Below are 18,808 nucleotides of genomic sequence, written 5' to 3'. Positions count from 1 at the left end.
CCAGCATTTGTATCTCTCACTTTAATGAGTGCTAAATAAGAATTATATAAGTATTTCAATAATTCTCACTAGACAGTTAATTAAGCAGCACTGACTCTAAGGAGCAGTCAGCTATTACCTCCTTTTACAGACAAGTGCTTCCACAGACACAAAGGGAAGAGGTCAATTTAAAAAAAAAAAAAAAAAAAAAGATGTGTGGATTAGTAATCTTTCTCCGTAATAAATGACCTAGCTAACAAGCTGAAACAGTGAAATAAAAATTCACCTTTTTTTTTTTTTTATCCCTTCATTTTTTTCTGGACCAATATCTTGTGTTCCTTCAGCCTTCTTTTGCTCGGGAAATGCATTCCCTTTAACTTTTAGGGGCCAGAATATGTTGAACTAAAGCTCTCCAAATTTGCTTCCCTCAGAAATTCACATGGGGCATGGCCCTGCCCAATTCTTCATTACACATTCTTTTTTAACAGCTTCTGTTTTTTCTCATATTTGATAGATCCTACTGCAAACTTCAACTGGAGTGAGTGCAGAGGACCGTAATACCAGTCTTACACACAGGGTATTTTATTAAGTCCAACAGTTAAAAATGTACAAAGTTCCTTGTAATAATCCATTCATTCTGTTCTCGCCTGATTCTTGGAGTAAGCCTGCACAATTATTCAAATCCCAGCTTTTAGCTACAGCATACACCTCGCCATGGGGCTATGCCTCTGTAATCTTGCTTTGGTCTTGCATGTCAAATGGAATTAACTCCCATAAGAAATGTATGCGAAGACAACCCAAAGTGTCTAATCCTGCTGCTGTCTTAAATTTCTGAAACTCAGACCTGTCATCTTTTTCTATAGCTTTGTTGAAGTTCTCCCTTCTGCTTCAGTCCATCCAAAGATGAAGTTTAGAGAAATTTGCATTTTTATATATTTTTTCAGTTGTGCACTCCTGTGGCCTTTTCACGTGTTTCCTTTGTAGAAATATATATATATATTTTCTAACTCAAGTCCTATTTTATACTCAGCAGAATGCCTGATGGAGGTGAATTCAGTTGCTTTCAGCACGCAGTATACAAGTTTAAATACACAATGCATTACATTTCTTGATGATGCTCATATCGTGTGACGTATGGAAACAGTGATACCATTATGACTATACTTTAACAGCTGAGCCTAACTAATCACAAAACCTAATTCTGACTCCATTTAGTCTCGAATCGCATTGCTTTCTTCATGAATAAAGTGCTTGCTGAAATTGGCTTTGCTTAGTGTAACTACACTGTTTGGGTGTTGTACTGGAAGTAGATTAGCTTTCAGAGCAGCCCTTCCGATGTGTCTGTCTTCTGCTGTTCTCTAGGGGGCATGCTTTCAAATTTCCATACACGCAGGAAAAAAAAAAAAAAAAAAAAGCCTACATAATGAAGGGGAAGAAAAAGTGTTTTCATAGAGAAACTTAATTTTCCACTTACTCAATCAAATATCGACTAGATCTGATTAGAGGTGGCCAATTTTAGATGAACCAGGCAAAATACATTTACATAGGGGGTCCGGTTTCAACGTAATTTCAGTAAAAAGCAATTACAAAATTATAGTCAGATAGAAGGCTGGTTCTTCTAGGTGTCTTGGCTAAGTGAGGTTGGAAGGGTAAAACTGTAACTTATTGTAGTGGGTATTTAATAAGTGGTAAGCCACAGCACTCTCCACTTGAAAGTTAATTAAGGCCATAGAATGACCATAGTTGTACAGCAAATATGTTAATGGGTTAGCCATGGTAACTGTCACAACAAAGCCCAGCATAAAATAATAGCTTTAGGCACTGTTTTTGCTGATCCTTACATCTTCTAAAATACACCGTTGTATTTTGTTTTTATTTGGGGAAATAAAGTAGTAGTAGCTTTTAATTTAGGAACTGCCTAATATCATTACTATATAGTATTTTTACACAGACTACGTAGCTTTTCAGTTCAGCTCAAAAAAGCTGGAGCTTATCCTTTGTGTGTAGTATTTAATTTCTGAGCATAGTTGCTGTGTTGTATTTGTTGCTGTTGAGTAAGAGAACTCAGTGGCAAACAGGCTGTATCACCTGACTGTTCCACTGCAAGTGGACTGAAGCTTGAACTTGCTTCCAAAATGTCTTCTCCTTCACAGTGTGTTCAGTTCTGGTCTGAAGGATTCATTTGGCTCCATTCCCATGAATTCTTAACTTCTTTGGCTGCCCAAGAGCAGTCGGGGAAGGGCAGCATTTGGGCTTTGAACTTTCTGTTGTCTGACTGCATAGTCCTACTTTCAAGAAACTTGAAAGGTTGCACACTGAAAATTACTAAAATATTTCCTGGAGGCAGTTCACTTAAACACTCAGTACGGCTCTCTTTCTTTCTGTTAACCTGATCAGGACGATTCTCAGAAGACACAAATTGATGTAGGGCTACTGAAGCTGAGCAGGGAAGAATTTGCTTCCTGGTATCTACTAGTCTAAAAACTCAGGATGAAATTAATGTATAAACTACTGCTACAGCAGTGTCATGTATTCAGAAGGGGAAATTCTGAAAGGTATTTTTTCAGTATCTCTCTCTTGTTATTTTCCTTAATATATTTCTTGATTGTTTACACCATTACAGAGAGAAATCTGTTGAATGTTGCTGCATATTCTATTACTGTAAGGAATTTATACATATTTACCCATAGAAATTAGTCTGTGCAGAAACTTAGCATACATTTCTCTTGATACTGCTTTCACTGTTAATCAGCTGCAGCTCTGCTCATGCTTCCTAGGAAGAACAAACACCTGCCTTTTTCCAGCTAAGAACATCCTTTTCCTCTGGAGATATTCATATACAGTTGTCCCTGGCTCTCTTCAGGAAATCAGTGGAATTGATTGAATGCTTTTTATGATTCAGTGTTTTCCATCAGAAAGTTCTGTTGTTGAAGCTGAATATTTCCATAGAAGCAGACTGAATTTTAGCAATATTATTAATGTGAGGAGGGGGAAAAAAAAGGGGGGTGGGGGGACATTCAGAATGTCAGTCAGTCTGCTTTTCTTCTTTTGGAAGTCTTGGCTGTTTTTCCATGCTACCTACAGCCATGGTGGGTTCAAGGGAGCAAGCAACAAGGATATTTGTGCCAACATGTACATCTCTGGCATGGCACAGGACACTGCCATACTGTCATCAGACACCTTGCCACAAAGCTAGATCACAGAATCGTAGAGGTTGGAAAGAACCTCCAAAGATCAAGTCCAACCCCTATGGGTGAACTATGAGGCGTAGACCACTGTAAGGGAAACAGTTGATCAAAGCCTGAACCTCTGATTAACCACCTGAGGCAAGCGATGAGTCAGCTGCAGGAGCACAGGTGAAGGTAATTCAGCTGTGCTCCCAGAAGGGGTAGAGCTTGACTCCACCTCTCCCAGATCCTATTTAAGGGCTGACCACCACTAAGGTAGCATCTCTTTCTGGAGATTGCTCCATTGTGGCATATATGTGGTGAGCCTTGGCATTGGTGAGCACCCACCTTGAAGGCCTCAGAGTTGGTGAGTGCTTTTTTTTTTTTCCTTAGTTACCCTCTAGCTATTCATTTCCATCTATATTTGTACTATTCCAACCATACAAATACCATACTTGTATTATTTCTGCTGTACAACCACAAAATATTATGAACTGTAATTTCATTTGTATGTCACTATTGCCTGTCACTCTGGATCACCTCCTTCTCTGGTATTGTCTTAGAAAAGTTGAAACAAATTAAAAGCAGCTGGTTTGAGATTCACGTGGTCAGAGCAGCTTTGATGCAGGTTTGTGGGCAGGCAACCCTGAAGGCACCATCTGAGCCAAAGACTCATTTACCAGGGGGTCACTGTGCTGCTAGAAGATGTGTTTCTTAGCTTGCAAAGCAACTGTGCTGCTCCCTATCAAAACAAACAAACAAGCACGTTTTCCAGTACTTTTCCTTGTTCCCAAATGTTTCACCAAGAAACTCTAACAAGGCTCAGTTGCTAACATTGTATAAGTGGGGGCATAAGGTGATTCATTGCAGCCCTAGATCCATAGATGGATAAATACAATTTAATAATGCTGCAATCTTTGATGCTCTTCCTTCATCACCCTTTGAAAATGTCACATTCTCCATAAAGAGTCAATGTTTGGACAACGTGCTCTCCCTCTATGATGTGGGGTAAGTGTGCCTTATAGTTCTTCACATGTCCATCTCTCTTGTCTAACTGAAAGCTCTTTGAAGAAGGTGATGCCTCTTCATGCGTGCTCCAAGAGCAGAGTTCCACTTTTGGCTGAGATCCTGAGGTGTCAGTATAATACAAATAACAATTGCAGCTGTGATTCTGATCTGGTTTTCAAAAAGAAAAGAAGAGGGGGAAAAAAATCATTTTACTGTCTCATTCAAGTGCATGAAAGCCAAAATAGGCCATTTTAAAGAAATGATGCATAATCATGGACTTTAAACGTCTTAGCACTGAGCCCTTCACTGAAGGAGGTTTGAATACACTCAGTACTTCCTCAATAAATAACCATGGGATACCATAGGGATTGGAGAGACTGATACCATGATAGACATTGCCTCTCGGTGTCAGATGGCCTGGGGGTTCTTCTGGTTGCTTCATGTTGTAGAAGTGTGCAATGTGACAATTTTATGAACCCCAATTCTTCTACAAATAATTACTGATTTTGTTTTATTTTTAGACAGGAGATATAAAAACAATATGCCACAATGGAAAACCTTGAAGTATACACACAATTCACAAAGAATTATTTTTAAGTAATCCATTATTTTCTTGTTAAAAGATTTACATTGCTATGCCAGTTCCAGGCATTCTGAAGGACAGAGCACATCATGACTAACAGTTTGAATGAGAAACCCAAAACTTCACTTTTTCTGTGTGTTTCCCTTCTCACTCTCCCTCTGCCTTGCCTGTTTAGGACCTTCAGACAGGATTTTTCTGTACAGGATAAAGCCTAAAGTATCTTTGTTTAATGTTCTAATGAATGTGTGCCTGCAGCAGCAGAACTATCCTAGACCCTTCCTAGGCTTGTCAGAATCATGTCCATTTAGAGGGTTTTTCCTGCAGTTCAGGGTGCTGTGTTGCTGTGTCCCAGACTGGAGCAGAGCTCTAACCACACATGCAGATTTCCTTGTGCCATCCTCTAGCAAAAGCGGTTGCCGAGTGTGCAGTAACACACAAAAATAAGAGAGAGCAGCAAGTATAATTTTTAAAAACAAGAAAACAGCAGCCAAATCCTCTGTCCGTATGCAGTTTTTATTCCTTCAGTGTAGCCTACTTGTTTTCATTTAGATTGTTTGTTTAAAAATGTCCTCAGAAACTTCTCCTTTGATTCCAAGTTGGCTCATTTAGAAGGACTCTCTAAAGCTTGCCTTTTGTCATGCGTTACTTTCTTGATTGTTTAAGCTTTCACTGTTCTACTGCCTGAATGTGTGAGCTTGGTCTTCAGATGGTGGTCTCACTTTCAAATGGGAGTATCAAATATACTTAGCAATGTGCAGGACTGCTATAAAGCTTGCAAAGTGATTTGAAATCCTCTGCTAGAAGCTATTATAATAGCGCCAAGTACTATTATTAAAGTCCTCATTTTGTTTTTGCTTAAGCTTTCCCCAAAAACAATTAGCTGCTTGTTTGACCCACATTATAACATCAGCTCCCCATTATGGTAACAGTGGAAGGACTGAGAACAACGCATAATCTTCAGACTTAATGGGGCAGAAGACTGCAGAGGGCCAAACCCATCCTGATAGAATGCCCTGAAGTCAGCAACTTCATGAAGAGATGGATCTGGCACAATGTGGTTTCCACAGCAGTATCTGATTGTTAGGTGAAAATCTAAGACTAGTAGCAACGCTATTACAGCAGATTTGTCATAAATGGCTGTTAAAGTTAGCAAATAGTGTGAGGAAGTCAGCACTGCAACCTCTGTTTTCTTTAGGGGAGCCAAAACTATTTGATCTGCTCTGTTGTCATGCACATAGGGGAGAAACAAAGAAACTGAGGAAGAGGGGACGTGTACACACACTAATACCTGCTTTGCTGTTCATTGTGAAAATTGTCTATGCAGGGATTGTTGTTTTGTGGGCTTATTGGTAGCTGAAGTTGTTCAGCAGCAGATGGACACAATACCGAGGACAGTGTGGAGCACAGTACATACTAATTTTCCAAATATAAAGTGTCGGTATGACACGCTGTGATTGCAATTGTCCCTTATACAAACTGCCTTTGTGACTATAAAGAACCTGTAAATACATCGCAATCCAAGATCCTGTGGCTTAAAATGTATATATCAGTCCAATAAATGGCATTGCATTTGTCTGTTTTATGCTTCTATTGAATGCAGAACACGTGCTGCTAAGAAACAAAAAGGACATGCATTTATTTTCAGGCATAGGACTTGGGAACCACTTGGGAAGAATATTCTTGATTGAGAACCAAAACATTCCATAATCCTTAACAAACCTGCAAATTGAAAAATCAACATCTGCCCTGTGTAGCAACATAGCGGAGAAAGACCTACAGCCTGAAAATTTCAAAATATTCTGTAAATTATATTTCTGTGCATTTACCAAATTACTACTCTCTGAATCAAAAATCTCAAGCTGTTTTTATCTGAGAGCATATGTTGTGTTGATAGACAATATCTCAGCCCGTAGTTGTACACGAAAAACCCTGCCACGTAACATAATGGACAGTCTCTTGAACGTGGGGCTGCATCTCAGGGAATGCTCCTGTAACAATATTTGAAAAGAAATGATATGCATCATTAAATCACTGAGGATGACTGTACAAAAAAACCCAAAACTCCCGCAATCGCAGCTCCAGTTCCTATCAGAATATTTGAGTTTTCACCTGGCAGCCAATGGAGGTGAGCAAAGAACAAGTCCACATTCAAACAGATGAAGGCACTGCTCTAAAAGGAACGGGGAGAAACCTGTGATTATGTCGTTACCGTAACGCTGGCTGCTCGCTTAATGTCTGCATGGGATTTTTTTTTTGCCGTTCCTCTTATTTACATATCATAGGCTTGTCTTTATAAAGTTACATTCAATAATTTATTAGATTGATCTTTTCAAAATTCTGCTCAGCCCGGGTATCATTAGGAAAACTTATTTCAACTTACTTAAAGGTTTGTGCCTGAGCAGGGCTTTTACCTGCCACACTGCTGATATTCTAAAAATACCTCCATGTCCATACTATTATCCATTCTTCACGTCCAATTGCTCTGTTATGGTAATAGTCAGAAGCACACCATGTAGTAATTACTTACAGCTGACTTAAGAAAAGAATATTCAACTCCCCCACTGTTCCACTGGAAAGTCTTTATGCACTATTAACTCATTCCTGTTTATTAATACTCTACTGGTAATTCTGGCTGCTGCTTTTTAGGTTTGTAATAGGAGGACTATTAAACAGCAATTATTGACCATATGGGTTGGTGAATATTTGTGTTTGCGGTTGGCTTTTTTTGTTGTTGTTGTTCTTGTTGTTGTTGTTTTTTATCCTTTTAGTTGATTTTTAAGGAGCCACATCGCAATGTAGTGGTGCAACTTTACATCTGCCTGGGATTAACAGCTTTGGCAGCATTCCCCACCTAGAAAATGCAAATTCCCTATTTCAGAAGTATCGTCTGAAGCTGTGAAAATACAGAACAATTTAAAAAACATGAAAACACTGTGCCAGACAAAGTGAAAATCTTTGTCTTTTTTTTTTTCTTCCCCCAGTAGTATATGGTTTGATCTCTCTTGTCTATCTGTCTGTTTCTCTTTCTTTGCTTTTTTTTTTTTTTTTTTTTTTTTTTTTTTTTCCTCAGGCTTTGATTCTCTTCCTAGAATGTAGAAATGGTAAGGAGGAAATGATACACATCAACGGAACTACTTCTGGAACAGTGCGAATCATTACAGCTTTATGAAATAGAAACTCACCCTCCTTAGTAAGCTTGCCTAGTGAAAAGGTTCTAGAAAGGCAAAATCACAGTGATTATCTCTCAAATAGATGGGCTTTAAATATGGAGTCTTTCCCCCATTCCTCCACTGCCTTTTTTGTGTGTGGGTCTCCTTTGCTTAACAGTAAGAGCGTCGCTCAGGTAGGTTTACAGAAATACCTCAGGTTTGGGGGTTTCTTCCAGTTTGCTGCAGGTTTGGAGGACGCCCACCACAGCTTTGGCACTTGCTGTCATTCTGGTGAGAGAACAAACCAACTGAGAGATGGGAAAGAAGGGTCACTGTAAGGAGCATGAGCTGGAAGGAAGGTACGAGGACTTCAGTGGGTGAAGGAAGGTGGAGCAGCAGTGAGAAACTGTAAACAGGAGCATGAGATGTGGCATAGGGAAAAAAAAGTATAAATTCAGGGAAAAAAGTGTATCCTGGCTGAAGTGGGCAGTACACAAGACTGCCCTTTGCAACCCAGTCATTTCTCTTTGCATTTCCTATGCAAAAGGTGATTACACGCAAAGATAAAGAGTAGACAGCCAGGATCCTGAGTCAAAGATATGGAATATGTACTTACTGAGGTTTCCTGCTGCCTCTGGCAGTGTTCAAGTCCATGGACTGGTGTGGCTACATTCAGCAAGGTTGCATCACTGGGGCTGATTTGGTAGGTGGCTTGATTTTAGCTACGAAACTACTGTGAAACTACTGTACTACAAGCAAGCATTGTGCAAAATAACTATATTCCCACTCTGTATTCTCTCTAGTGCTCTTGAAAAGAAGTCAGACTTTCCAAACAATTACTTCTGTTGGCAACTAGCTCTGTTTTCTTTCCTAGTTCTTTTTCATAATCCTTTAATGCTATTTTTACACTTTCTTAAATCTCCTACTCGTGTGTTTGACTTGGATTCTGATTATTACCTATCACTGTGGTCTTAGGGCTGATGACCAGAAACATCTCGTTTTAGACGTAGCAGTGGGCATATTTACTTCTGATGTTCATTGGATCTCTCAGAAATCTCTGTAATACTGAGGTAACTGACATACAAGTAATTGTTACAGAATCTGGTATTTGTTGTTTTACTACTAGCAAAGCACTTTTACTGTTGTTGCCCTATTATAAGTTTGCACTTGTCTTCTTTTTTTTTTTTTTTTTTTCCTTTCTTTAAAGTTGAAATACTTTCTTGGACTGAGAAAATAAACTGGGAAAGAAGGCTAGGTATAGTTCATCCCTGAAATAGTTTCTAGCTCATTTCAAATACAAGCAAGCTACATTCTAACCATCTACTTCTTGACCTGTCAAGTTACCCGGGTCTTTAGTGCAATCACACGTACAGCAGGCTTATTCAGGCCTCAAAGCAGCGTAAGGCCACGCTCAAATTAACTGCATTTAAAAATAAAAAAAAATAAAAAAATAAAAAAGTAAAAAAATCTGTCTGGCTTCTGAGTTGTTAAAAGCAAAATAGAGGATTTATTCCATTTATACTTCTTCTACCAAAATGCCAAACTGTCATTCATTCTAAAAATAAGCATCATGTCATGCAGTCTTTTGTTCTATATTGCTGCCTGACTTTTCATTATAAAATTCCCATGTGGTGTATTTCACTAGAAGCATTCCTTCTTTCAGCAGTTCCTTGCTCGGAAGGCATGTGCTTTGTCATAAAAGCTGACGCACCTCCACACAAGGCCTGTGGGGACCCTTTTTTCCCCTGGTGGCTGAGCTAAGAGAAGAACTTAACAGTCTTTCCTTGGAGGAGAAGCTCAGAAGCGATGCAGGGAGGGAGGTCTTTGCTAGTGTGCTCCCTGTGCTAGGTGTATGACACTCACTAGGTATAATGTGTTGGCATCTGTGTTATTGCTTAAAATGCTAAAGAAATGGTTTTCCTATTGTGCAAGGCGTCTCTGCTATGCTGTTGATTTTTTTTTCTTGTAGAGGGTGTTATTCAGAATCACAGTTCAGGTGGACGGGTGCCTTTCCAGGTTTGAAATGAATAACTGAATCCTGAGCAAAGGCCCTTGCTGCCCTGCAGTGCTGCAGTGAGTCCCCAGAGAGGCCATGTGTAGCAGCTGCATTAGGCCAATGCCAGAGCAGTGAACCTGGGAGATCCACGAGGAAGGGCTTCACCTCTGAGCCCCCAAAAGTGAGCTCACTTCGTACCAGTTAAGCGATCTGATTCTCTCATCCCTAAGTTAAACCTGCCCTGAAATAGTTGATTACATTCTAGTGAGAAAATGCACAGAAATTATATTTTTACAAGATAAAATTACAGGTTAGAATTGACAGCACTGCTGATGTGTAACTTAGTCAATCTGGTAAATTAGTAGAGCATGATATTCTTAGAGAAAGTGGAGTGTAGGAGCAATCCCTGAGCATTAAAAAATGTTGTGTGAGTGATTCAGCTGTTCTCGCTGTTGCAGGAAAGAGATTAGAGGTGCACCACTTTGTCAGTTCATCTCCTTAACTCACAATATATTATTTATTACAAGGATTTGGTTTCTTAAGCCTGCCTTTTTTTCCCCCTTGTAAGATATCACTGACTATTTGATCTCGAAGGTTTATTTTTTATGATGATGATTATTATTATGTACAAGTACATGGGGAGGGAAGAATTTAGGGGCTGCAGCAAAGCCCAAGCTTTCTAACATGTAGAGCGTTGGTGTTTTCATCTTGGTTGTCACCTCTTAGACCTCATGCTAAAGGTGTGATTGTGGTCAATTCAAGTGCATCTGGGGTTCCCTGTCGCCTTGCTTTCTGACTCTGTTGTAATTTGTTTCTCCCTTTGCTGGTAACACCAAGCACCAGCTCCCAGAATGAGATGCCATCTGCATGATAGGTGATGCCTCACCTATCCAACTCAGTGGTAGCCAAGCTGCCTGTGCTCAAGCCTCCTGCCCCATGGCCCTGTGCTGCCCAACCTCTCACACACATGTGCACACCTCTATGGGTGTATGTACATGTGGGCACACCACTGCAGTGCAGCTTTCTGCTGGAGGGCCTGTGCAGCCCCAGAGATGTGTCTGAATATAGCTGTGCAAACAAGAAGTGGGAGATAAGTGTGAACAAAGCAGCTACAACAGAAGCTCCAGTGGCTGGGACAGGACAGTGTGAATGCTGCTGGAGGTGCAGCTGCATGTGTCACAACAGCACTTGAGATCACGGATGCACAATGACTTTTCATGCAGTAGCATACCTCCATGAATGTGGATAATACCAGACCTATTGGTTAAATGAAGAATTTCATTTTCTGCAGCTATAAGCTGTTGAAAAAGGAAGAGGCCTGTTAAGATATCGATTTTCCCACCCCATCTTTAGCATCCAAATAACATTATACAGGAAAACTCCTAGTGACACCCAGCAGAGGATAGCCGCTGCTGAATCAGTTGCTCTTTAGCAGTATTTTCACAAGGGCAGCTCTTGCTTTTCTCACTTACCACATGACACAGTGCTTTTTTCTTGCTCCTCTCATGGTTAGCGGGGACAGGAGTGAGCAGCATGGGGTCTGCTGAAGGAGGAGCAGAGGAGACAGTTGCTTCAGACTGGGACATATGGCAGTACTACTGTGACGCTCTTGGAGGCTGTTAGCTAAACTGCTTAAGACACCTTGAGTTCGTTTGACAGGATTTGAGTGATAACACATGTTTTGTTAAGAGAGAGGGGAAAAAAAAATAAAACTCTTAACACAAATCAGCCCTTTAAAAAATAAAAAATAAAACAACAAAAACAAAAATCAAAACACAAACTACTTGTGATAAGTGCTTTTAAAAAACCCATACAACCCTATCCCCAAAACTTAGTGACAAGTGAACTAATGAAAATATCAACGTTTAACCTTATTTAAGGTAGCCATCTATCTTAACAGGGGGCATGCACATTCTTGACATAGCTGGTATTACAGGGTTGATTCTTCCATTTGTCTAATATTTAGAAGGCTTTTATTTAAAAATAATCATAATAATAATAATAAAAAGGAGAGGTAGTCTTGTAAAGAAGTTGTAAAGGCTAAAATAATAATAAAAAACCTACAGAGAATGGAGAAGAAAAAATTTGCTATGCTTGACAGTCTGAGAGCAAAGCTGTCATGACTTTGTTCAGGTCCCATGAAGGTACTCTGAGTATGTTCAGCTTTGCAATTAAAAGAATGGGACCGTCCAACCATCTGAGGTAGTTTCAAAGAATACTAAATGAAGAGGTAGTAATAAGACCTATGACATGTAACCCCATTTATTTTTTCTCTCTGTGCCCTTCTTTCACCAGAATGTTGATAAGGAGGAACAGATGGCAGCAGCACCATCCTGTCTCAGCACCGAACACTGTTTGGGAGATGTATGCAATGTAAAAAGCAGCCCTGTGTGGAAAAGCAGATAGTACTCCTGCAAAGTGTAAGTGTCCACGCTGTTACATTAGCTTGCAAAATACACAGACATATGTCTATCTTAACTGCAGAATTCGCCAAATTCCTTGTTAAATGTTGTTTTGAGGTCAGAGGGTTGCAGGGTTGCACCAACCATTTGAATTGCTATGGACATCTGAATTCTACAAATATTTGCCTGTCTGTCATTCCACTCTTTTGTCCTTCATTGCCCTAACTGAAACATTTTGGGTTCCTTTCTTGTAACTTTTGATAAATCTTTCATAATAGATTTTGGGTTTTGCAGCTTAACGGTATCGAATTGAACTTAAGATTTATTGTCGGTTTCACTTGACCTGGGGTCGAAACTTAAAACATTTGATGGGATTTGTTGCAGTATCAGGGAGTGATGTGAAAGTTGCTATTTTTGGTTCCTGCTTAGTTGTTTCTAGAACCTATAGATTTTAAAGAAATGATAAATAATATTTTCTCCATCAGTCAAAATAAGATCAGTTTACGTCATGAACATTGGTTTCTGGTCAACTTGATTTGTACAAGTCCTGATTAAAAAACACAAAGGCACAGAGATCCTAAACAAAAGAAACAACAACAACCAACTCCCAGTGAAGGCATAGGCTGCCATACTGGGAGTTTAAACCTTCCAGTAGTCTGTTTGCTTTTCATTTTTACTCAGCTGATCTGTTCAGACATCTTCCCAGCCCACACTGCACTGTACAACCATATGTAGTTGCTGTATTATAGCTGATGTGGACCAAATATTTGCAGGGGAAGGGACTGGTGTTGATTCAGGTCCTGTCTGCAAAATGCAGACTGGGTTGTTGGCTTCCTTCTCCAAGCTTCTGTGGCACTCAACATTGTGGTGTTTCAGCTGCTCTCCCACTATAGCTAACCAGAAGAGGCAGCCCCATCACAGTGAGTGGAAGAGGTGCAGTCTAGCACATGGTATTTGGCCCAAAACAGGCCAAAAAAGAAAGTAAGTTATGCAAAGAAAACAAATTTCATCAGTTAAGGCAATAAAGCAAGGAACTGGAGCAAGTCTATAATGCTCAATTGACAGCCAGTCAATATTTGTACTGGATTAACTTTTCAAGGAATGTGGAGATTTCAGGGAGTTTTATGTAAACACTGTAAATAGGTTGGGACACCAAAGTACGTTTACAAATACCGCATGTCGGATTAGATTAGAATCACTTCCAGCGAGCAGGATTTTCCCTACCACAAAAGAGACGTTTACATCTTATGAAATGAACACAGATATAAATTTCTTCTTCATCAAATACATTCAGAAATGTAGCTGGGCAGCTCTCGTGGCAGTGCTTCAAAGAATGCTTCAAAAAGACAACTTCTGTCAGAGACCAGATTCATCCATCTTCCGTACATGTGCCACTCCCAAGATTTGCCAGGTAGGGCTGTAGCTGGAATGGCATCATGGCTGCCACTTACCGTGAAAGCTGTATGAATAGAGAGAGACTGTATGCAGTGTCTTCTCTTCCTGTATGCCACTCACAGGGCCTTGGGGGACCCATTTGCTAGACAAGATGTCAGCTGGAAGGAGTTCAGTTCTCCTGTTTGTCTTACTGGCACTGATTTATAGTCACTTTTTTATTCCCTTTCCTCTCTTTCCTGGTCAGAGTAGCTTTAAGGTTTGAAGTGAACCAGTGTATTTGTGTCCCAGTGTTCTCCGAGCCTTGCTCATCTCTGTGAGGATACCACCTTTCATTGTAATGTAATAGGCAAAGCAATTAAGAAACACACTCAGCAGTTCTGGCATTTGCTCCTTAGCTGAAGATCCATCAGCATGCCTACAGGTGACCAGGAAAAGAATAAAGTCTGCCAGATGTAATGTTTGCAGCACTGGAACGCTGGAGTTTGACCATTGGATTACAAGTCTCACAGCCTTCCAGTGGCATGCTTAGCATCCACTTCCAACTGAGAGAAAAATGATTTATGAGTTCCAAAGCTGGAATCAAAGTGGACAAACATTTTGAAAGTGCAGTGATTTACTCCACATTGGCTTTTTTTTTCCCTCAAGCCATCGTTCCAGATTTCCCTTACTGACTCTCTTATGACAAGGGGCTGGAATCACAGGAAGGTTCCCAGCTCTTGAGGCTGCCCAAGCCTTCCACATGGGGCATAATAGAGCTCAGTATAGCCTAAGTTTGCCTGAGCAAATTCAGTGTCCTGAGTATGAAACATGCAGTGCACTGGAGAAATGAGCACAAGTAGCTCAGCAGTGAGAGCCCCTTTTGCAGGAAGGTAGGTAGCTGTAGTTTACTGTTATTCCTTCTATTTCTCCAACCCTCATATTTTTACTTCCATACAAAAGGTAATTAGGCCATAAACAGAGGTCTGACAACTAATTTTATCTTCAGCAAAATGAATATCTTTAGCAACAGATAATTTTAGCTAAGGAAAATTAAAAAATATATATTTTAGTGACATTTTAAAAGCACAAAATCCATTTTTTTTCCTTCTGAGGTGGTTCTCCCACATACCTATTTTGGTAGGTGTGGAGGTGCTCACAGGTTTTAGTGAACAGATGTCCTGCTTCAGCATGCTTCCTACCCCAGCATCAGGCCTTGCTGGTCTGAACCTACAATACAAAGTTGCTTTTCATTTCCTTTCTCTTGTTCTCTGGTTCCTTTCAGAGAAGAAATGATCTGAGGGAAAAGACATTGCTTTTCTTACCCCTAAATTTTCATTGACATTAATAGGAGTCAGGTGGCCAAATCCCTGCACACAGCTTTGAAAATTTAAGGCCTGACGTTTTCTTCTGGGCAGATTCTGATGTTGCTGGAGTTGTGAATCCTCTGAAAAGATATTAAATATGCAACCAGACTATGTCAGCAGTGCCTAGAGAGTTTATCTACAGAATTATTGTCTACCTTCTGAATCTATAACCCTAAAATATTGATTGGTTAAAAGGTAGTGGATAAAGATTAAGACAGCACAACAGCAGATTACCCTAATCAAATAAAAAGAGTATTAACAGAGCTGTGCACGGTCCTGGGGACGTTGATTTGAAATATAGATGTCTTAACCAAAGTGCTATGTCTCAGTTTTTGAATGCAGTTCTGAATGCGTTTAAATAAATTACCAAATAGAGAAAGAAAGCAGAGGAAAAAAAGAAAAAAAGAAAAGAAAAGAAAAAAAAAGAAGAAAAACCCACCATGTTTCAGACAGTAAATTTCTGTTTATAATGAAATTGTTTTATGCATTTCAGTGAATAGATGGAACTTTTAATGACCTTTTCTCTGGATAGTGAAAAGTTGTACATAGGGTTCTCAGCTTAGAGAACTCCATGTGATTTTAAACCCGTGACTGCACGTGTACATCAACATAAGTACTTGTGTAGTAAAAGAATATCTGTGTCCCAGATTGCTGAAGTTACAGAGGCACAAAAAGAAATGGGGGATTATTAGTTTTTGTCAATGGTGGGCAATACTGGTAAATCACTCATTCCCATGCAAACAGTGGGCCACTGAACAATATCATTTCAAGTTCCTATCCTTCCCTAACTACAAATTTTAATTTCAAAGAGAAGGTGTGGAAGTTGTTTTTGAGTTACAGCTAATTTGTATGGCCGGCTTTTGTTTTTGTTTCAAACGGCACCTAATTTTTAAAGCACGGTGTAAATGAGGTTTTGAAAGTTTTTAACAGCAACGTGGATACATTTGGAATTAAAACTGAGATCTGAAATGTTGCGTCGCTCCACTTTAAAAATAAGTTCCCCTTCTCATTTGCAATTAAAATGTCTGGAATTTGCATAAAACGTGTGAAATTAGAGATAATTGAAATACAGTAGCTATAAATATGTCTACTCCATTTGAAAAATAAATAAAATGTCCACTAAAAGGGTGCGAAACCTATATCCCCTTCTTTTGTTTCTCACATTTGGATCTCTGGCATTTTTCACACTTTTATGGCTAATTTTTATTGCAAAACAGTATGTTACATTTGTAGCAGTTGTGGGAATGCAGAATAGCCCCTGGCAGCTCTGTAAAAAATGGAACGCTGGCAACACGTTTAGGAGAATACAACTTTCAATTTCATCCACAGCATTGATGTCGAGGAATCTTATTAAGTGTGATCTAAGAAAAAAAAAAAAAAAAAGAAAAGAGAAGAAAAGAAAAAGAAAAAAAAAAAAAAGAAGATGATAAAAAGAAGAAAGCAAATGTTATTTAAAGTACATCAATTCTCTGCTGTTCCCTGTGTTTCTGAGCTGTCACAATGCTGTGTCCCAGCCCGGCAGTGCTGGAGGGGCCCTTTCTGCCCAGGGCTGGGCCATCCCATCTCATCCTCTGATCCCTGCTGGCCTGGCGCCTGATCTTCAGCTCCATTGGCAGCTCCTTGTTGTTTTGGCTGCGGACCAAAATGCTACTGCTGTGCAACCAAGTTGGCACAAGAGCTGTATCTCTCGCAGATAATGGAGCTGGAAATACAGACCTCTACCATAATGTCAAATTACACCTTATTAGCGCGTGCACTTGTGAATGGCTGCCACTGGAGCTGAGCTATATCGTTATTTCTCTATCTCCAGCCTTGGAACTTGGAGAAATATTGTTCCAATAACACCACAGGCATCTTTTTCAGTGAAACTGCATGGTGGCATCCTCTTGTTTTTGGTACTGTGTGGTATTTCTGCTGCTGGAGAACACCAGTCGACTTCAAAAGAGCTGCTCTGGTGTTGAAATGGACAGCAATTAGCTACCCATGCAAACACCTGGGATGTAATTCACAAACTGGGACTGCCTGGGTGAAGGTTGCTGTGCTATTCCATCACTGCTTCTCACCCTGGGGTTGTTATTTTTTGATACCCCATTTCCTGAGGACTTCCTAGCAGTGGGAAATACCCCAAATCAAAAGGATTTCTGTATGAGTCCCATCCTGATGGTAATGGAAATCCAGCAGGTTGTTCAGCATCCGAGCTCCCTTAGTACATCTTGCTGGTATTGTGCTACAGTAGGTGGATGGGAAATATGGTACCCGCCTCAGGGAATGGAATTGTTCCTCAGCCAGCACCCAGTGTGCTATAGTGTATTTTTGCACATCACTGTACTTCTCACCAGAGGTACTGATGTCTAGCAGAGCCGGTAGGTGCCTCACTTCAATTTTCCTGATTTGGGGATCTGGAGTCATAGGAAGGAGGCATATTTCCAGGGTACATTTGAGAAGAGCTGAAATATTATTGCATTAAGACTGAAAAGGAGGATGTAAAGTGCTCTGTGGAGTGGTGTATAGTACAGAGTGAGATTGATCCTGGAAAAGTCACAGCGAGGTTGCGTCTCATCCAGGCCTCGCCACTATGGAGTCATTCTTCAGAGACAGCCCGAGCTACAGAGGAACCACAGCCTTACCTGCAAGGTGCCTTTTCATGCGTGCTTTTTTCTCTCCTTTTAAGTTGTCCTCAAGGAAAAATAAGAGCAAAAAGTCCCTATGCTGCTCACTGCACATCTACAGCACTTCATAAATAATAGTAGCTGTTTTAAAAGCAGGGGACAGGCAGAGGGTTACAATGGATGAAAGCTAGTTAGAGAGTTAGCTAGAGAAATGCTTAAAAGAGCAGAGGCAGAGATAATCCAGCATTTATTTCCGGGGTATTCACTGGGTGCCCCTTTGACTATCTGTGTTGGGCAGTGTAGGAACCTGGCCAGCAGAGCTGCAGACACCAGGTGTCCCCTCAGCTGTGCCCACCCCTCCTGAGTCTCATCATGGTCGGTGGGAGAGCTGTGGCTCCTCATGCCCTGTGCAGGGTGGCACTGAGTGGCCACTTGCAGAGCCTCCTCCTGGCACAGGCTTGCTCGCTTTGCACTTGCTGAGTGAGTGACATGTGCAAAATTGATCATTTCAAGAGCCTTTTGTACAACACAAAACTTCAAGCGGAGAACCCAAGGCATTTCCTTTCATCAACCTGGTTCTAATTTGATCAAAGCGCTAAAAAATTCAACCCGCCTTATTTCCTGTCCAGTTCTTTTACACTTTACAGCACATTATATATCAATCTCATATTCCTGAATTTTAAGAAGCAACCGGTTATATAATTGGATCAACAGTTGCCAATCACTCCAGCACAGCACTGCATTATTACTAAGCAGACTATAATTTTGAAGCTCTTTTTTATTATGCGTATGACTATATTATCACTGTATACATATTAGGACAGCTGAATGAGCCCCTTAAGGAAAATAAGGGTTCAAATAACATTGACAGGGCTGATAGAGTAGCGGAGCTGAGGATTCACCCCTGTTATAACTGTATTGCCTTATGGCACATTTTCAGGAGAAAGAATAAGAACGGTAGCTGTGTGCTTCCTTATTAACCCTACCAGCAAATCAGAATACCACAACGGTGGCGAAGCTGGCCATCATTGTATGCTTAGGCAAATTAAAACTCAGACCTGCTTTCTGGTCTCAAATTTAATGGTTCACATAAGAATTCTGCATTGTCTAGGACTTGAAATCCCGTTCTTTTTCTCTCCAGACTCCCTCCCTGTAGACACACATGCTCACAAAAGTT

At 40.3% G+C, this 18,808-nt stretch overlaps 1 long non-coding RNA gene across 2 annotated transcripts in view; it reads left to right on the top strand.

Moving 5' to 3' along the window:
* Nucleotides 1-18,808, top strand: part of LOC107310797 — a 385,718-nt gene that overhangs the window by 308,203 nt on the left and 58,707 nt on the right. For both annotated transcript variants that reach the window (XR_001553731.2, XR_001553730.2), the window contains exon 3: nucleotides 12,178-12,302. This is a non-coding gene — a long non-coding RNA (uncharacterized LOC107310797). The remainder of the gene's footprint in view (nucleotides 1-12,177; nucleotides 12,303-18,808) is intronic.

Source organism: Coturnix japonica, chromosome 3 (genome assembly GCF_001577835.2).
Source record: "Coturnix japonica isolate 7356 chromosome 3, Coturnix japonica 2.1, whole genome shotgun sequence".
In the NCBI taxonomy this organism is placed as follows: domain Eukaryota; kingdom Metazoa; phylum Chordata; class Aves; order Galliformes; family Phasianidae; genus Coturnix; species Coturnix japonica.
Note: the sequence above shows the minus strand (reverse complement) of the source record. Positions and strands in the feature narration are given on the sequence as shown.